This window comes from Rhinolophus ferrumequinum, chromosome 14 (genome assembly GCF_004115265.2).
Source record: "Rhinolophus ferrumequinum isolate MPI-CBG mRhiFer1 chromosome 14, mRhiFer1_v1.p, whole genome shotgun sequence".
Lineage (NCBI taxonomy): Eukaryota > Metazoa > Chordata > Mammalia > Chiroptera > Rhinolophidae > Rhinolophus > Rhinolophus ferrumequinum.
The window spans coordinates 69,339,324-69,356,783 of NC_046297.1; positions in this window are offsets into that span (position 1 = coordinate 69,339,324).

Here is a 17,460-nt window from a genome sequence, read left to right on the forward strand (position 1 = left end):
AAAGCTGATGGTGTAGAGGGAGAACCAGAGAGCTGGTGGGATAGATTCCAGTTCTAGTCTGAAGGCCTGAGAGTGGAAGCCCGACATCCTGCCTCATCAGCCAAGTGAGAACAAGTGGATCCTTTCCTCCGCCTTTTTGTTCTATCCCTGGATAGATGAGATGCTCACCCACTGTCGGGAGGGCCGTCTGCTGTACTCAGTCCACCAACTCAGAGGCTAGTCTCATCCACACGCAGCCTCACAGACATACCGAGGAAAACATTTAACCAAATAGCATCTGGGCATCGCGTGGCCCAGTCAAGTGGGCACAAAAAATTAACCATGACATACAGTAAACAAAAGTCGATAATGGGAGTTGCAAAATCTTTCAGAGAATATGATGAGTACAATGAGATGTAAAGGATGGTACGTGTTATGTAAGTAAAGAAGAAAACGGGTGTGTGTGTGTGTGTGTGTGTGGCTGGTGATATGTATATGTGGGTGAGTGCCGCTGTGTGTGCTTGTGTTGGGGGGTGTGTGGTACAGGTGGACAGGGGAGTCAGCTGTAACCATATAAAGACTGTTCAGTCCAGGACAGTGAGGCTCGAAGGGAACTGACTCTGGAAATCAGCTGCCTCAGAGAGTTAAACCGCATAGCTAATTTCTATCCCATCACAGCAGGTAGTTAAGGTCACTGGTATACATGCAAACACACAGACACACGGACAAACACGATGATTCTGAGGTCAGCAAGATTTGACTCATTTCCCCTTTATTAATAAGTCTTAACAATAAAAGGGAGGATCCATGCAGACACCAACCAGGAGAAAGGTCTCTCAAGATGAGCCGGGTGTTGTGTCACTCTAAACACTAACAGAACAACTATAATAGCTCTCATTGTTTTTGTATCACAAGTGCACGCTTATTGCACCCATTTCTCTTTACATACGTTATCTCATTTACTTTCACACAAATCTCTGAGGCATATGCTATTCTTACCCTAGTTGCAAGTGATCTAGGGTTTTATCAGCTTCCCCCTAGACACACATTAGCCGCCCTGAGTTCAGCTTGTCCTGCTTGCAACACATCACACACCGTAATTCACTCTGCGCTTTATCGTCCCGGTGAGGTGCTGAGAAACGTGGTCGTTCACTCTACACGCATACATTGTCCCACTGTTGGGGTGTGTTACTAGCCTGGCTTCTGCTGAGAGAGTAAAGAGTTATAGAATAAAGAGAAGAAGAGACTTGAGTAAGAAAGTCTGTTTCAAGATCCTATTCTGTCACCTACTGACTGACTTCTCAAGCAGGTGGCAGAGTTCTCTAAAGTTCTTCCATCAGACCCCAAAGGGGTTTCGGGGACAAATTGCCCGTTAGTGGAGACAGAGATGATTGGTAAGCACTCATTTCTCCCTCCACCCCAGTGTCTGTAAGAGGGGGATGTCAGCCTCTGTACTAGTCTCCTAGGGCTGCCCGGACGAAATCCCACATGCTGGGGGACTTAAACAACAGAAACGCGTGTTCTCACAGCGCTCGAGGATGGACACCAGAAGCCATGGTGCTGGCAGGCTTGGCTGCTGGTGGAGTCACCTGGCTCGCGGACACCTGCCTTCTTCCATCCTTCTTGTGTCTTCACATGGCCTTTCCTCTGTGTGAGGACATTCCTCCTGTCTCTTTCTCTTCTCAGAAGGACACTGATTCTGTTGGATTAGGGCCCCGCCCTGATGACCTCATTTAACCTTTGTTAACTCTCTAAAGCAGGGGTGTCCAAACTGCGGCCTGCGGGCCAACTGCGGCCCACAATCCATTGTTAATTGGTCCGCAGCAAATTCCAAAAATATATTTAGTTTGCTTAAATAAACCAGGTAAGGCACTACGTACTTCACCTCGAGTGAGTGGTGTTTGTGTAGCCGGCTTGGTAAAAAATGTTGAAAAAGTTTGGACACCCCTGCTCTAAAGGTTCCATCTCCAAATACAGACACATTGGGATTAGAGCTTCAACATATGACTTCGGGGGACACAATTTAACCCATAACACGTACTTCCCAATTCACGGTGCGTGTGTCACTTATGTTGGTCTCATGGCAGGCAGAGTGTACTTTCCTCTCTCTTGATTTGGAGCTCAGCTGTGTGCTCTGCTTTAAATGGGATAATCGCAAGTTGATATTTGCATGGCCTTAGAAAACGCTCCCACCTCAGGCTTGTTCGGAGCCGCTTATCGTAGTAGGAGAAGGACTTGCTGTGGGTGTCCTCTTGATACAGAGCATAACTTAAATACATAAAATTGGGAAAGGGGACTCAGTGCACTCAAGAGCCCTTAGGTATCCAGGGGTTATGTATCATCACTTGTGCAGCCATCTCCGTATCAGGGCACAGGTGAGCAATCATCCACTTTGACCTCGCTCGACCATCACCTCTTGGGTTTATCTCTGTAACAGATGAGGGTTTATCTTTGTAACAGTTGTAATTCCTGGGTGTTTGTGACTTCAACTCCATTTATCCCTACCCCTACCCCCAGGCTGAATGACCAAGAACTGACTTCTCTGCCACTGATATTCTCTTCCCAGCATGAGAAGTGATCCTTTCTTCCTGTTACTAGCACATCAGGTTTGAATCCAATTAGTGTAATAATACATGAATAGTCAATAAGAACCCAAATTTTCATAAAAGGATAACTGCAGGTGAAACGGTCTTAGATAAATGTTTTAACAACCGTCATGACTACTGAGGGAGTGAAATTCTGTTAAGGGCTTCTGGCAATTCCATTTCAAACATTTTTTTTTTTCTTCTTTACTCTCAGTTTTCCTAGAACGTGAAAGAGATTTTCAGGTTTAAGGCTTGCTTTGATTTATTTGTTTTCTGCCCATTAAAATATGTAAATAAAAATTTTAAAAAATCATAATAACTGATTTGTCTTATAAAGACATCCAACCCTTTCTAACTTAAGCTGACCAACCTCGATGCTTTTTGCATTAGTTCTCCTATTTAAAATTGTTCTCACATTTATTATTCTATGAATTAAAATGTCTATTTTTAAAAATCTCATATTTCTTCCTCTGGATCTTATCGCTGTCTTTCCCTGCCTGCCTGATTTTCCATGGTGACTTGAACTAATTTATTTTCATCTTCTCATAGCAAATGCAATTTCCTTAACCTTTCTCTATGAGACATTACAAAGGATATTCCTCACGGTACTTAATTCCTTCCCACCTTTCCGGCAGTTATATGCTCAGTGAGGTATTGTCAGAGGCTACAGAGAATTCTCCAGGTGATACATAAACCCAGATTCATCCAGAAGAAATAGAACCCCCTGCAGTTTGTCTCATTTCCAGAATTATATCTATTGCAATGTTTATTCTATTGACTCTATATATTTTACACTTGTGGGTTTTACTCCCTTTAAAATCTATACAGTGCCTGTAGTAAAGCTAAAGTAGGAATCACAGCCTAAATCACTATGTTTGGGAGTGAAAACTATGTTTCCTGTAAAGACAGTAGCCTCCCTTTGAGAAGGAGCTTCCGATGTGCTGCCAGGCTGTGGTCCGGATGGAATGCCTGGCCCTGGAGACCAGGATACTATCTACACTCGTTGAGTGGCTCCACGTGACCTGGGCGTTACCTGATTTAAGAAATCGTACAGTCGGGGACATGCAAGAGTATTTCATTTATAAATGGAAAAGATGTGCTTGAGACGTGGCTTGAGCAGATCTGGAAATCACAAGGAAACTGCGTGAGCAGAGGGCTCTCGCTCTTCTAGTCCGTTCTCTTGCTGTTGCCTGGCTCTCCCTCAGCCCCCACAGGGAGTCTTCATTTAAAGGTGGGCATCCAGTCTGTTCTACTGATGTTCTTCACCACATGATCTCAGAACGTAGTAGCTTCAAACAACAACTTTTGTTATTATTGTCTCTCAGGTTATTATTGACTCAGGCAGTTGACAGAGTTCAGGGAGGCAGTTCTCACTCCGAATCTCTCCATGGTTTCAGTGAGAATCTCAGTGGAGCTGGGACCGTGGGAAGACTTGGTCCACCACACGTCTCGTGGTCGAGGCTGGCTGCTGCCTCAGAATCGGGGGACTAACACGGATGGCATCCCTTAAGCTTTTATCTCTTTAATAGGTGGTTGCTTCTCATGGTTTCTCCTGCAATGGACTCCTCAGACCACACACAGACAGCTCAGGGCTCCAAGATGCATGTCCGAAAACAGGCAGAAAGAAATGATATCCTTTTGATGACCTAGCCCCAGACATTTAGAGCATCATTTCCACCATTTCTGCTTGGTCAGACAAGTCACAGCCCCCACCCAGTTTTAAAAGAAGGAAACAGAGACCTCAGGTCTTGATAAATTAGTGTCAGTTCCACTGTAAGAAACAATTGAGGATCATGAAGAAACGTGTATACTCCAGGGAGAGAGAGAGAGAGAGAGAGAGAGAGAGAGAGACAGACAGACAGACAGACAGACAGACAGACAGTTCTCATTACCCCTAATAGTTACGTCCTGCACAGTCGCCTCGGACACAGAATCAGTGAATACGGAACCATTGCTCCTACTGTAGAAGTACAGCGTTCGCTTCCCACAAGCCTCTTGTCACATATTTTTATCAAACGATTAATATATAAACTTGTTTTATGCACGTTTAAAGACAACATATTTAACATCTACTGTTGGTTCCCTGGGACTCCTGGACAACAGCACTCTAACTCCGGCCTGAATCTAGTTTATCTCTGTAGTGGTTTCCCTGGAAGGTTCATCACGATCTCCTCGCGCTTAGAAGCCCTAGACAGCACTTCAGCCCTATGCTTGGGGCGCATTTAAAACAGCAGCATTACCAAGAGAAAGCAGAAAAATGTGGCAGACGGCACTACACACACCGCCAAAAGGACTTGTTTAAAGTCTGAGAGCAGAAACAAGGCACGATATGCCTCGTCTGACCTCGTCTGGGAGCATGAATTCTGGGCAACTCAACTTTTTTTTGCCACTCTGCGCATATCTATGAATGACCACGAAAGCACGGGGACTATTGATTGGGGGGTTACTAGTAAATTTTAGCAAGTAAATACATCAACAAGTATAAAATCTGACATTAATGAGGATCAATTCTATATGAATGCGTATGTTTGGAAAATAAAATGAGCTATACATCACACTCAGGGGTGGCCCAGAAAACTGGGGAATGAGGGGTAGCCCAGAAAACTGCTAAGTGAGTTGCAGAGCTTTTCGCAGTGTGTCAGGTTGTATACTTTGCATGTTACAAAAGATGCTATGCATGGACTCTGTAATTTGCTACAAGTGAGTGCCCAAACTACCAGGCGCAGAGGCTAAAGCCGGGCCCCTGATATTGCAACGTGAGTGGACTAACCAGCTACCTAGGGGCAGGTTGATTATAGCGGCCCTCGTCCTGTCACAGACAGAGATCTTTCTTTGCAAGAATGGCTATGTACTCTGGGATATGGATTTGGCTTTCCTGCCCTCAGATCTGCCATTATCACTAATCACTACTAAAGTAATGCTTTACTCCCACTAAACATTACTTCTTACTAAGGAAATGGTCATATAGCAAAGTTTGGCAATGCACCTATGTCCATAGGATCTACTGGTCTATCATATGTCCCATTACCCAGAAGCAGCTGGTCTCTAGTCGTACCTGAGGGACAGCCACCAGTGAACTTGGGATGTCTTTCTGGATGCAGAACGGGCCAGAATGTGGTGCCATATCCCCCTTACTCAAAGTACATGGACCCAGAAGCAAGGGTCGGTATAAGGGTATCTCTTTCACTATTGCATATAATAACTGTCTTCTACAATGTCTGCATTTCTTCTTCACAATCTTGAGTTTGGTGGGTTGCAAGTATCTTAGATGAAAGCTGAGACGTTCCCTTGGCCACTATATTCTTGTGTCACTGAGATAAAATGATTGACTCTGATAACAAAAGGGTTATTGTCTAGTTGTTGTGTAGAATCTAGGGTATTTCTTAGGTTTGTCTTAATATTCTTGTATTCAGTAACATACCAAAGGAAGGCTGTAACCATTCAATAAAGACAGAACAAATAAAAGCTCAAATCCTGTGACAATACATTTATAATACGAAAATAATAAGACTACAATGATCTCTTGGAGGAGTGATGATTAAAATAAGTTAATAGAAGCAAAGCATTTATAACATCACTAACATATGTGGCAGGTTTTGGTTATTTTTACTATTATTTTTCTCTCATATCAAATTTGATGGCTGAATGGCACCAAGTTAAATAAAATTCAACTAGGCTAAAGACAAAAAAATAAAAACTATTAAAAGATTACATATTCCCACAAATTTCCTCCACCCAATTCTCCATCCACTTAATTTTCTCACAATGTCCACTACCCTCCCAAATATAGTCCAGTCCATCTTTGAATAGCTTTTCCCTTTTCTTTCTTTTCTCTCTTCCATAGATTGAAAATCGGTATCATCCTTATAAACTGTGGCATGTCTGTTTTGTCGATGTACTTTATTCCCTCCCACGCCTGCCCCCTACACACACATATTGTAGGGTCTGCTCTGCTCTTTTGCTACTTGGATGTGGAAAAATGGCCCCTGCTCCCTGGTTTCTGATACATTTATCATGGCCACTTACCATTGTGGTAAGAAAGTATCCATCACCCGAATCACCCATTTTAATGTTTTTCCCTCTATAAAGTAAGCTCCTTGAGGACAGAAATAGTGTGCACTTTTGTGTGTGTGTGTGTGTGTGTGTGTGTTAGAGAGAGATGTATATATTCTGATAGGTTTTCACTGATAGATTTTCAAAAACTTGAATGAATGCATGACTCAGATAATATGTGAAAGAATGCATCAGTATGTATTCAGCTTGACTTTATCCCCAGCAATATGTCTGGAGAACTGAATATATTAGGAAGTTGGATTAGGTAGACCAGCTGTCGAGGAAAGTGCTTCTGTAAGATTCTGCTTCCTCAACACAGTAATCCACGTCCTTTCTCACAGGTCTGTTTGGTTGCTTCCCTCTCTATCTGTTACCAGTGAAATACCTCCCCTACCTCTGGTTTCTCCCTACACCCATCACCCGTCCCGGGTTTGCCTCTTTCTGATGTCACTTATTAAGTCCCACACTCAGTCTTTTGGTAACTTTCATAAACATCAATTGCTCTTGGCTGGTAATTTTCAGTTTTTCTATTTTAGGAAATTCTCTTACTCTTTTAATTCAGAAAGTGGTTTTCTGTTCTTTGGCCTCTGCCGATACTTTAAAAATGATGTTAGCCCGAGTTCAGTGACGGTGATGTTGGAAGAATGCTCTTGGTTTTCATTTACCCAAAATAAGAAGATTGGAAGTGAAACGTAGTGTGTAGGAAGATGCATATTTGAAATGTTTCCATAGTCAGAGCCCAAGCTGCAGTGAATTAAGGCCCCAGCTTTCATCTCATCCTCTTTGTTTGGGCTGGAGCAGCAGTTCCATCAAAAGGGTTTTTACCTGAAAAGAGTGAATTTACTGTAATTCAGGCTTTTCCTGAATTTTGAAAAATAACAACTTCATTTTCTAGTTCGAATTACAGTTTTGTGTTTTTGGTTGTTTTTTTGGTTTTTTTGTTTTCGTTATTGTTTTTGTTTTTCAATCTGATGCCATATCCTCCAAAGCCTCTATTGTCGTCTTAGATTTCTCTGCTTCGTATAATCTCTCAGTCATCTGGGCAATCTTTCTCTTGGGCACATACCCACTCTCCTCTTTCTTCATTTGCACTAACAGATGGAGACCAATTATCTAATATGTTTTGCTTTCTCCTTTATTCTCCAACTCTAAATCCCAATCACCATTCTTAACAAAACCTCCCTTTTTTGTTTCAGTGCTGCTTATTACGAACAAGAAGAAAATGATGGCCTTTATTCAGAGAAGGAGGGTACATATAATTATAATTCACAAAAATATCCTATTGTTTGTTGAATGGCTTCTTATTTGTTTTTTTATTTGTTTTTTTTTATTTTAGGATGTAGTAGTAGTCAAGGTTTCTAGTTATCAAGTTGATTTGTTGTTTTTAGATGTTTCTTATTTTCTTTTTGCCTTTATGGTCTAATCACCTTGCCATATATCTCCTGTTGTCTTTTATCTTTTCTTTCTTTCTTTCTTTTTTTTTTTTTACAATTAGGAGACAATTTATGAAACAAATACTCATTTATATGACAGTGGTTGGAAGGGAATGTACCTGTCCAAAGTAAACTATGAGTTTTCATCATTCATCATTCCTGTGCCTTATTTCCTTGGCCAAAAAAAAGCATTAATATTTTAAGAAAGTGAACATTTCTGTGAATCATAAATTATTATTTGTTTTTTGTTGTTGTTGTTTGTTTGTTTTCATTTACTATGATTGATTACTTTGGGGAAATATTCTATTTACATTTAAACATTTGCTTGGGGATGAAGAAATATTCTATTGTATTCTGTTTAGACTTGTCTAGAGCAGATAGGCTTTAAAGATTCAGTGACTTTTATCCTTATGAGTAGATAAGCCTTTTTTGTCAAAGTTCTCTCCAGACAAGACTGAGAAGTACAGTATTTACTTTGTATTGTTAGGACGACTCAGAATTCTATACTTAATCCCAAACTGTCTGTTGAATTCCTAATTGACAAACCCAACACAATATTATCCAATTTCATTATAATTGCAGACATTATAAAATCATCATATCCCAAACCCAAATCAGCATGCCCTTTATAACCAACCCTATCCCACAACACACCCTCCCCTCAATTCAATTTACCACTTTCTTAGTTAGCTTCAAAATCTCATCAGGTTAGAGGGAACTTCCTGAACTTGATTAAAAAAAAAAAAAATGTGTACAAAAACACTACAGCTAACATCACACTTAATGGTAAAAAACTCAAAGCTTTTCCACCAAGGTCAGGAATAAAGTCAGAATGTTTCTCTCACCATTCCTTTTCAATATTGTAGTGGAAGATTTAGCTAATGCAATATGACGAGAAAATAAAGTAAAAGTTCTATAGATTGAAAAGGAAGGAACTCGTACAACTCAATACCAAAAAACAAACAAGCAAACAAGAACCAGTGCAATTAAAAATGGGCAAAGGGCCTGAATAAACATTTCTTAAAAGAAGACATACAAATGGCCAACAGACACATAAGAAGGTATTCAATATCACCAATCATCAAGGGTGTGCAAATCAGTACCACAATGAGACATCACATCACACCTGTTAGAATGACTATATCAAGACAAATGATAAGAAACATTGGCAAGAATGTGGAGAAAAGGGAACTCTTGTACACTGTGGAAATGTAAATTGGTGGAGCCATTATCGAAAACAGTATGGAGCTTCCCCAAAAACTTAAAAATAGAGCTACAATATGATCCAGTAATCCCACTTCTGGGTATATATCCAAAGGAAATGAAATATGCATCCCAAAGAAATACCTGTACTCCTGTGTTAATTGTAGCATTATTCACAATAGCCAAGATATGGAACAAAATTAAGTGCTCAAAAGAATGAGTGGATAAACAAAAAGTGCTGTCTCTAAATATCTATATATGAATATTATTCACCTATAAAAAAGAAGGAAGTCCTGTTATTTGCAAAAACATGGATGAATCTGAGAGACATTATGCTAAATGACACAGGCCAGACAGAAAAAGATAAATACTGCATGATCTTAGTGTAAAACCTAAAATAGTCAGACACATGGAAGCAAAGAGTAGAATGGCAGTTGCCAGAGGTGGCAGTGGGAAGGGAGAAGGAAATGAGGAGATGATGGTCAAAGGGTACAGAGCTATACAAGATGAAAGAGCTCTGGAGATATAATGTACAGCATGGTGACATTGTAGACCTGAAATTTGTTTAAGATGATAGATGTTTGAGTTGAATCTGCTCAACATGCACACACACGGTAATTGTAGAGGTGTTGAATATGTTATTTAGCTTGATTGTGGTATTCTTTTCACAATGTATATACATATATCAAAACATCAAATTGTGCACTTTAAATATATACATTTTTATATGTCTAAGCTATCCTAATAACTCACGAAAATGTAATGACTGCCTCAGTACAAACATGTTTCTCAGTACCTATAATTCTTTCATGCACAGTTATGTACATACTATTTGATAGCTCACTCCAGAGTATCGGTTGGATCTTTCAGCAGGTCTTTTTACTGATTCAACAGTGCTTCTTTCATAAACACAAAGAATTCCTTGGTTCTGGTTACACATTACACTAAACCTCTTACCCTTAAACAGCAAGTTGCCCCCTTTTCCACATAGCACCTAAAAGCGATCTAACCTCCACAAGTCATCTGATTTTTTTTTTATCATAACACTAAAATGAACTACTTTTAGACAAAGTAGAAAATCAGGTTTACACACTTGTCAAATCTTGTGCTAGATGTGGGAAAAATTAAATTTAATACTTTTTTTAGCACTTTTTTTAGTGTAGGAACCACTATGAGAAATACAGATATTCAACAATTTATTGCAGTTATTTTTCTTACTTTTTTCAGTCATATTCTAAGCTCCTTGAGGATGTGAAGGAGCTTAAAAGCTAGAGTATACCTTTTTTTTTGTAATGAAATTTAATAAAACTAAGTCACAAATCCATACCATGTACGTGTGTGAATTACCAGGTAAGACAGATGGAATGAAGTCCCACATCAGCTATTTGATCATAATGTACTCCGTTCACAAGTTACGTCATGTCTTTACCTACAAAATGAAGTAAATGGACCGAGTTATAAGAATCCTTCCATTGGTCTAGAGCGAGTCGAGAGAGAGCCACCTAAGGTAGGGGATAGTGGGGCTAAGCCAATACTAGCTAAGGTGGCAGGCAAATAACTTCCACAATATGGACGGCTTGCCGGAGGCTGAAAGGAAGGAGAAGAAACGTGATAGCCCAAGAAGTCTATAGCATTATGGGATGACATATTAGGACGAGGTAAAGGAAAAATATTCAATACTCAGCCTACAACTAGCAACCAGAACACCACAGTTTACAGAATGTGTAGCAGCCTTATTGTGGCAGCAGTTGTGTGGCCTTAGAAAAGACAAAATTGGGTAGTTTTCAAATTCTAGATAAGATTTAGAATTCTGTTTATGAATTTCCATTAAGAGCAGATTACATAGTTCATAAAAATAAAGAACAGCCCCAGGTATGTGTCCCTTGGTAACAGTTTGCATGAATCACATCCATCTCATAAAATCATGCCACTGCTGTTAAGATACTAATATAGAAATGCTTCAATGTCTGCTCCACTTAATTTGCATACGTAGTTGACAGCTTATTAGAAATTATGAAAGCATAATTATGAAAACAAGTCTAGAAGAAAGGACAAAGTCTTGACTGGTGAATTATTGCTAAGTGCATATTAGGTTTCATATTGTGGACTTGTTATTACGGACATTAATTAGATTTTTTTTTTCCTCCAAGATCCCCACTCTACGAAATCAGAAATGAGATGCAAACACATACAAGAAGAAATGCTAAGCAGTGTATTTATAGCCAAATAGAGAGTTACAGCCTCAATTTCAATTTACCACCAAGTCATTGAGTCTAGGATATAGTCATGCTGTTATATTTAGCTAGAAATCCAGAATTCCAAATCAACAATAAATTGTGTTGCATTTTACTGTAAGGATTAAAGATGTCTACTAACTCTAAATGTCTACTGAGTCTAAATGTCTACTAACTATTCCATGAAGCTTTCTAAGATAGCTCTGTTAACTTAAAAAGTTATACTACATATTGGATCAATTTACTTGCTTATACATTAATTTATTTATATTTATTAAATGCCTGTGACTCAAAATCCTGAAATAAGTAAAAATAAAAAAACAAGATTAATAAATTCAAGACTGCCTCACTAATATGTAAATAGCTCCTAAAATGAGAATGAATACGATCCACCAGATACAAAATGGGCAATACATGGGTAGTTCATAGAAGAATTAATACACTTGCTGTTGAACATAAATAGCGGTTTTGTTTTATTTTTGCTAATATTAAGAAAAATGTAAATAAAGACTACATTGAGAGACAGGTTTCACCTCTGGGAATAGCGAGGCATCTTCTAGTGGCTTAACTTCCTGCATGTGACCATCCCCTCGTGCAACACGAAATAAGAACTAATGAAAGGAACTAGGGAGGGACCAATAGCACGCAAAAACTAGAGGAGGCTCTAAACTTGGAAAAAGGCGCAGCTCTTTTTACAGCTTTGGGCAGCTTTGGAGGCATGTGGGATACCTAAAACTTGGAGAGAAATTTAAAGTCTTTCTTTAAAACAAAAAAAACCAAAACGGAGCACAACCACAAAGCTGGAAAGTGTGGAGGAATATTGTGGGAGAGAGCTAGAGAGATAACACTCCGATTTCTGCACACAATCTCTGCCCCAATGTTTTCCTGACTCTCATATTCCTCACTCATGGGGCAGATTCTAAGTATCCCAACAAAGGTTGAAATAAATATTTCAGCTACTGCTCATCATAGTGGTGGAGACATTGGAATTTGAGCTCAGTCAATTTCACTGTCTGCTAAAGAAGGAAGCAAACAAAATGAAGCAAAAATAATATTGTCGAGAGGAATTTAAGAACATCTTTACAATATATAATTCACAAAATCCAGAATACAGTTTTAAATTATCAAGTTATTAGATGTATTTTAAAAAAGAAAACGTGATCCATACATGAGACAAGACAAAAATAAAGATTAACCCTGAACTGATTTACATGATGAAATTAGCTGACGTGCTATTATAACCATGCACAGGAATAAAAAAATATGAAAATGGTGAATAAATAATAAATACTAGCAGGAAAATTAAAACTATAAAAAGAACCAAATGGGATTCCTCGAAATGAAAAATGCAATAGCTGAAATTTAAAAAGAAGAAAAACATATTGTTTGAAAGAGGTACCAATATATTAAAAATTAGAGAAGAAATCAGTGAATCTAAATATAGAGCAATAGAAATCATCCAATTGTAAAAACTGAGAACAAATATACTATTTTTAAAAAGTCTCAGTGATGCATAGAACAATATCAGAAGTCTAGCATACATGTATTTGGATTCCCAGAAAGAAAAAAAAAGGTAAGAATGGGTAAAGGAAAAAAAAAAAGAATAAAAGAATTAATGTTCCCAAATTTCCCCCAATTAGTAAAATATATACACTTAAAGATTCAAGATTTTTAGTGGATCCAAGGAAGATAGAAGATAAATTCAAAGCTAAGAATAACATATCCTATTAGAAATCAGAATTAAATTCTGAAAAGATCAGAAGAGTGAATCATTCCATACAGAAGAACACAGGGAGACCGTCAGAAGGAGGCCAGAAAAGAGTGAAATGACAAGCCTCAAATAACAGTAGAAAAAAATCCTCTCAAAGAAAAAAAAGAAAAATGAGTCAACATTTTTTTAATAATAAAAGCAAAATGAGACATTACCGATAAGTGAAAAACATGGTATTTGCCAGCAGCGTACCAACACTACTTGAAATGATAAAGGGAGTTTCTTCAGGCTGAAGAGAAATGAGACCAGAGGGCATCTCAATAGTCAGAAGGAATAGAGTCTTAGAAGTGATAAATAGGCAGGTAAACATAGAATAATTTTTTTCTCAATCTCTTTAAAATACATACAAAGTTCAAACAAAAGAAAAACACTGTCTCGTGGATTTATATTCTATAACAGTGTAATTTATATGACGACTTCAGTGTAAAGGATAGAGAGGGTGATAAATCAACCTGTTTTATTGCATGGTTCTTATATTTTATGTGTAGTATTTAGATGTGTCTCTGATAGTGGAATCCCTGGGCAACCACTTAAAATGCAGAGTTATAGCCAAAAAGAAAACTGACAAATTAAAATGGTATTCTGAAAGAACACTGAAATAACTAAAAATAAGTTTTTGAAGGAGACTACAGTAGTCCCCCAAATATTTATCAGTTTAACCTGTTGATAAACAATCCATAGACCAAAGAATTCCAATGAAAGTACTTGAATGAAGGGATTGTTTACAGAGATGTGGGTAAGATGAAGGAGGAAGAAACCAACAACCTTCACAGGAGATGTCCAGGCACTGACTGGACAGCGGGAACTCAGTAATACTACTGCTAGGGCTTAAGCGGGGGATTGTTCCTGGACCCAGTGGGGGCTGGGGCCAGCAGGACCAGCCGGCAGCCCGGCAAATAGTTGTGGAAGGACATCACCTCTGCAGAATATGTGCCAAATCGGGAGGTGCCATAGAAGAAACGCCCCTGCCTCTGATTTTTGAAAGCCTCCCAGTGCCTGAACCCAACCAGAAACCAAAGATAAGAGGGTCCAACTGAATGAAGTAGGAGTGGGGAAGCAAACTAGATTTACTGCAACGCCTGCTTCCCGATGACTTTGACTAAGCTCAGTCACCCTAAGATGACTACTGGTCCTTAGTGTGATGATCTCAGAAGAACCTGGATCTTTTTCTCTTTCTCCTCCTCTCACTCTGTCACCCTGTCAATCTCATGGGGGGATAAAAGGCCTTTTGCAGTAAATTTCTTACTTCCAATGCCTAGTTCGAGACCAGGAGGCAAGCTCTTGCCTCCTTTACTGGTCCATCCCTAGGAATCAGAGGAACGGATGAGCGGAGTCATAAATATTTACTGAACAATGAATGAGTGCATCAGACATTCTGCACAACAAACTTCAAGCCGTTATTAAGTTCTGTAACTGGAAAATATTTTGAGAGAATTTGTCAAGTTGTTGGAAAGGCTTTGAGAATCTTTTAATTTAAATTTAGAAAATAAATCCAAAGAATTATCTGGAAGCTGCAGTACGACAGCAGTATGCAAGTGAAATTGTAAGTCAAAAACACTGATTCTCTTGTCTGCTTTTTAAAATTTTATTAAATTTATTGAGATAACTTCGATTAATAAGATTGTATAGGTTTCAAGTATTCAATTCTATAATACATCATCTGTATATTGCATTGTGTGTTCACCACCCAAGTCAAATCTCCATCTGTCATCTTATATTTTACCCTTTTCTACCTCTCCCCCCGCTTACTCTCTGGTAACCACTATACTATTGTCTGTGTCTATGAGTTTTTGTGGGGTTTTTTTTGTCTTGTTCGTTTGTTTTCAGTTTTATATCCCACATGTGAGTGAAATCATATGGTTCTCGACTTTGTCCATCTGACTTATTTCACTTAGCACGATTTTCTCAAGATCCATCCATGTTCTCAGAAATAGTGGTATTTTATCTTTTCTTATGACAGAGTAGTATTCCACTGTATATATGTACCATATCTTCTTTAGCCAATCATCTTTTGAAGGACGCTTTGGTTGTTTCCATCTCTTGGCCATCGTGAGTAATGCTGGAATAAACATAGGGGAATGTGGGGACAGAGCCCCAAAAAGCAGTTTCCAGGCTCTCGTCCTCACATAGAAAGGTGCTGGCTCAGGTAGTAAATGGCCATCGACTGTGATCAAATGGCCATCAGCTGTGGCTAGTTGGCCGTCAGCTGTAACCAGTGAGCCATTGGGCACTAATATAACTGCCGTGGCTACGCTAGCAAAAAAGGGGGGGCTAGCAAGAAGATGGTGGCTGAGCCTGCAAGTGGCGCAGTGAGGGTCGAGAATTGTGTGGCTCCTGTTTTCTGTGTCTCCAACCCAGCCGCCAGCAAGAGTGTGGTGGTGTGACTCCCCCATCTATGGCTCCGTGGGTGTTCCTTTTTGGCCTCACCATGTCCTGCGTTCTTATGTGGGGAGCGGGAGCAGAGACCCCGCCTGACACCCCGCATGACAGGGAACATAAATCTTTACAGATAAATGTTTTCATATGTTTGGGGTAGGTACTCAGAAGAGGGATTGCTGGGTTGTATGGTAATTCTATTCTTAATTTTTTTGAGGAAACTACCTACTGTTTTCCATTGTGGCTGTACCAATTTACATTCCCACCAGCAGGGTATGAGGATTCCTTTTTCTCCATAGCCTCTTCGACATTTAACTTCTTGTCTTGTCGATAGTAATAGCCATTCTGACAGGTGGGAGATGGTATCACACTGTGGTTTTGATTTGTGTTTCCCTAATAGCTAGTGAAGTTGAGCATCTTTTCATGTATCTGTTGGCCGTTTGTTTGTCTTCCTGGGAGAAGTGTCTGTTCACGTCCTCTGCCCATTTTATAATTGGCCTGTTTGTTTTTTGTTGCTGTTGAGTTGTATGAGCTTTTTATGTTTTGGATCTTAGGCCCTTATCAGAGGTACTTTTTAAATAAACAATGAAAAAAAATTCTAGCCAATAACCAATAAAATAAAAAGAACTACTTTAAGTCAATATTAATTCCAAATAAAAGAAAGTAGTGAATAGAGAGTTTAAAATTAACAACTGAATGTGGATAAATGCATGTAGACACATGTAGAAAGTTAACAGAGAGAATGGCAAGCTCTAAGAAAGAAAGAAAAATATAATATGTAGATCTAGAGCTCATTTCCATAATGTTCTTTATTAGCTTGTCTTTTGCTTATTGTGTCTAAACATTTTTAAAGTTTGCTACAACTTTACAGAACCATGAAACCTATTTGTCAAGTAAAAATAACAGTCGCTGCCATTACAAATAATACCTAAATCTCCCCAGCATGCTTTCACATAACAAAGATCTGTTTCTCACTTAGGCAGAGTTTGATGTGGATATATCTGGTTGGGAATATCTCCTCTGTAGCTTTCCTCCAGGTGGTGGTGATCAAGGCCCTTTTCATCATGTGGCTTTGTTATCTCAGAGTCACTTCCATCCAGGTGTGTGGGGAGAGAAGAGTATAGGCCATGCTGTGGAACAAATTAGGAGGCACCTGAAAGTGGCAAACATCGTCTATTACATTTAATGGCCAGAATGGGCCTCACTGTTATACAAGAGGACAAGAAGCTGCGGCCTTTTTGTGTATCTAGGACGAAAATAAAATGATTTGGTGGACACGAAGCAAAAAACCAAAAACAAACAAACAAAAAAACCAAAACAAACAAACTAAAAACTGTGCTAAAAAACCAAAACAAACAAACAAAAGAAAACTATTATCTGTGTCAAAGCAACATAGATTTTATTCTAATTGTGCTCAGAGAATAGCTACCATGTTCCATGCACCATTTTGTGAATACATATAAAAGGAGATACACATTAGCCAAGAGAATATTCCAGGACACCCTGCTTTAGGTGGACTTGCAGATTTCACTAAAACTCTCTTCTCACCTACTTACTTCTCTCTGCAAATAACTCACTCTGTTTTGCTGTACTGTGTAGGGGTTGGTTTTAGCCTGGATCCTCAATCACTCTCTATAATAATTTGAGTAAAATCAGTTTGGATTTCTTGGAGTCGTTTTTTACTTAAAGATTTAAAAGCAATATGATTGCTTACTGCATATGTATCTCCAAAACTGCTGAACGTCAACGTATTTTAGAAGTTGAGAACAGTTGAAAAATTGTCTTAAAGCACCGCATTAAATCAAGAGGAAAGTTTCCGCTGCATC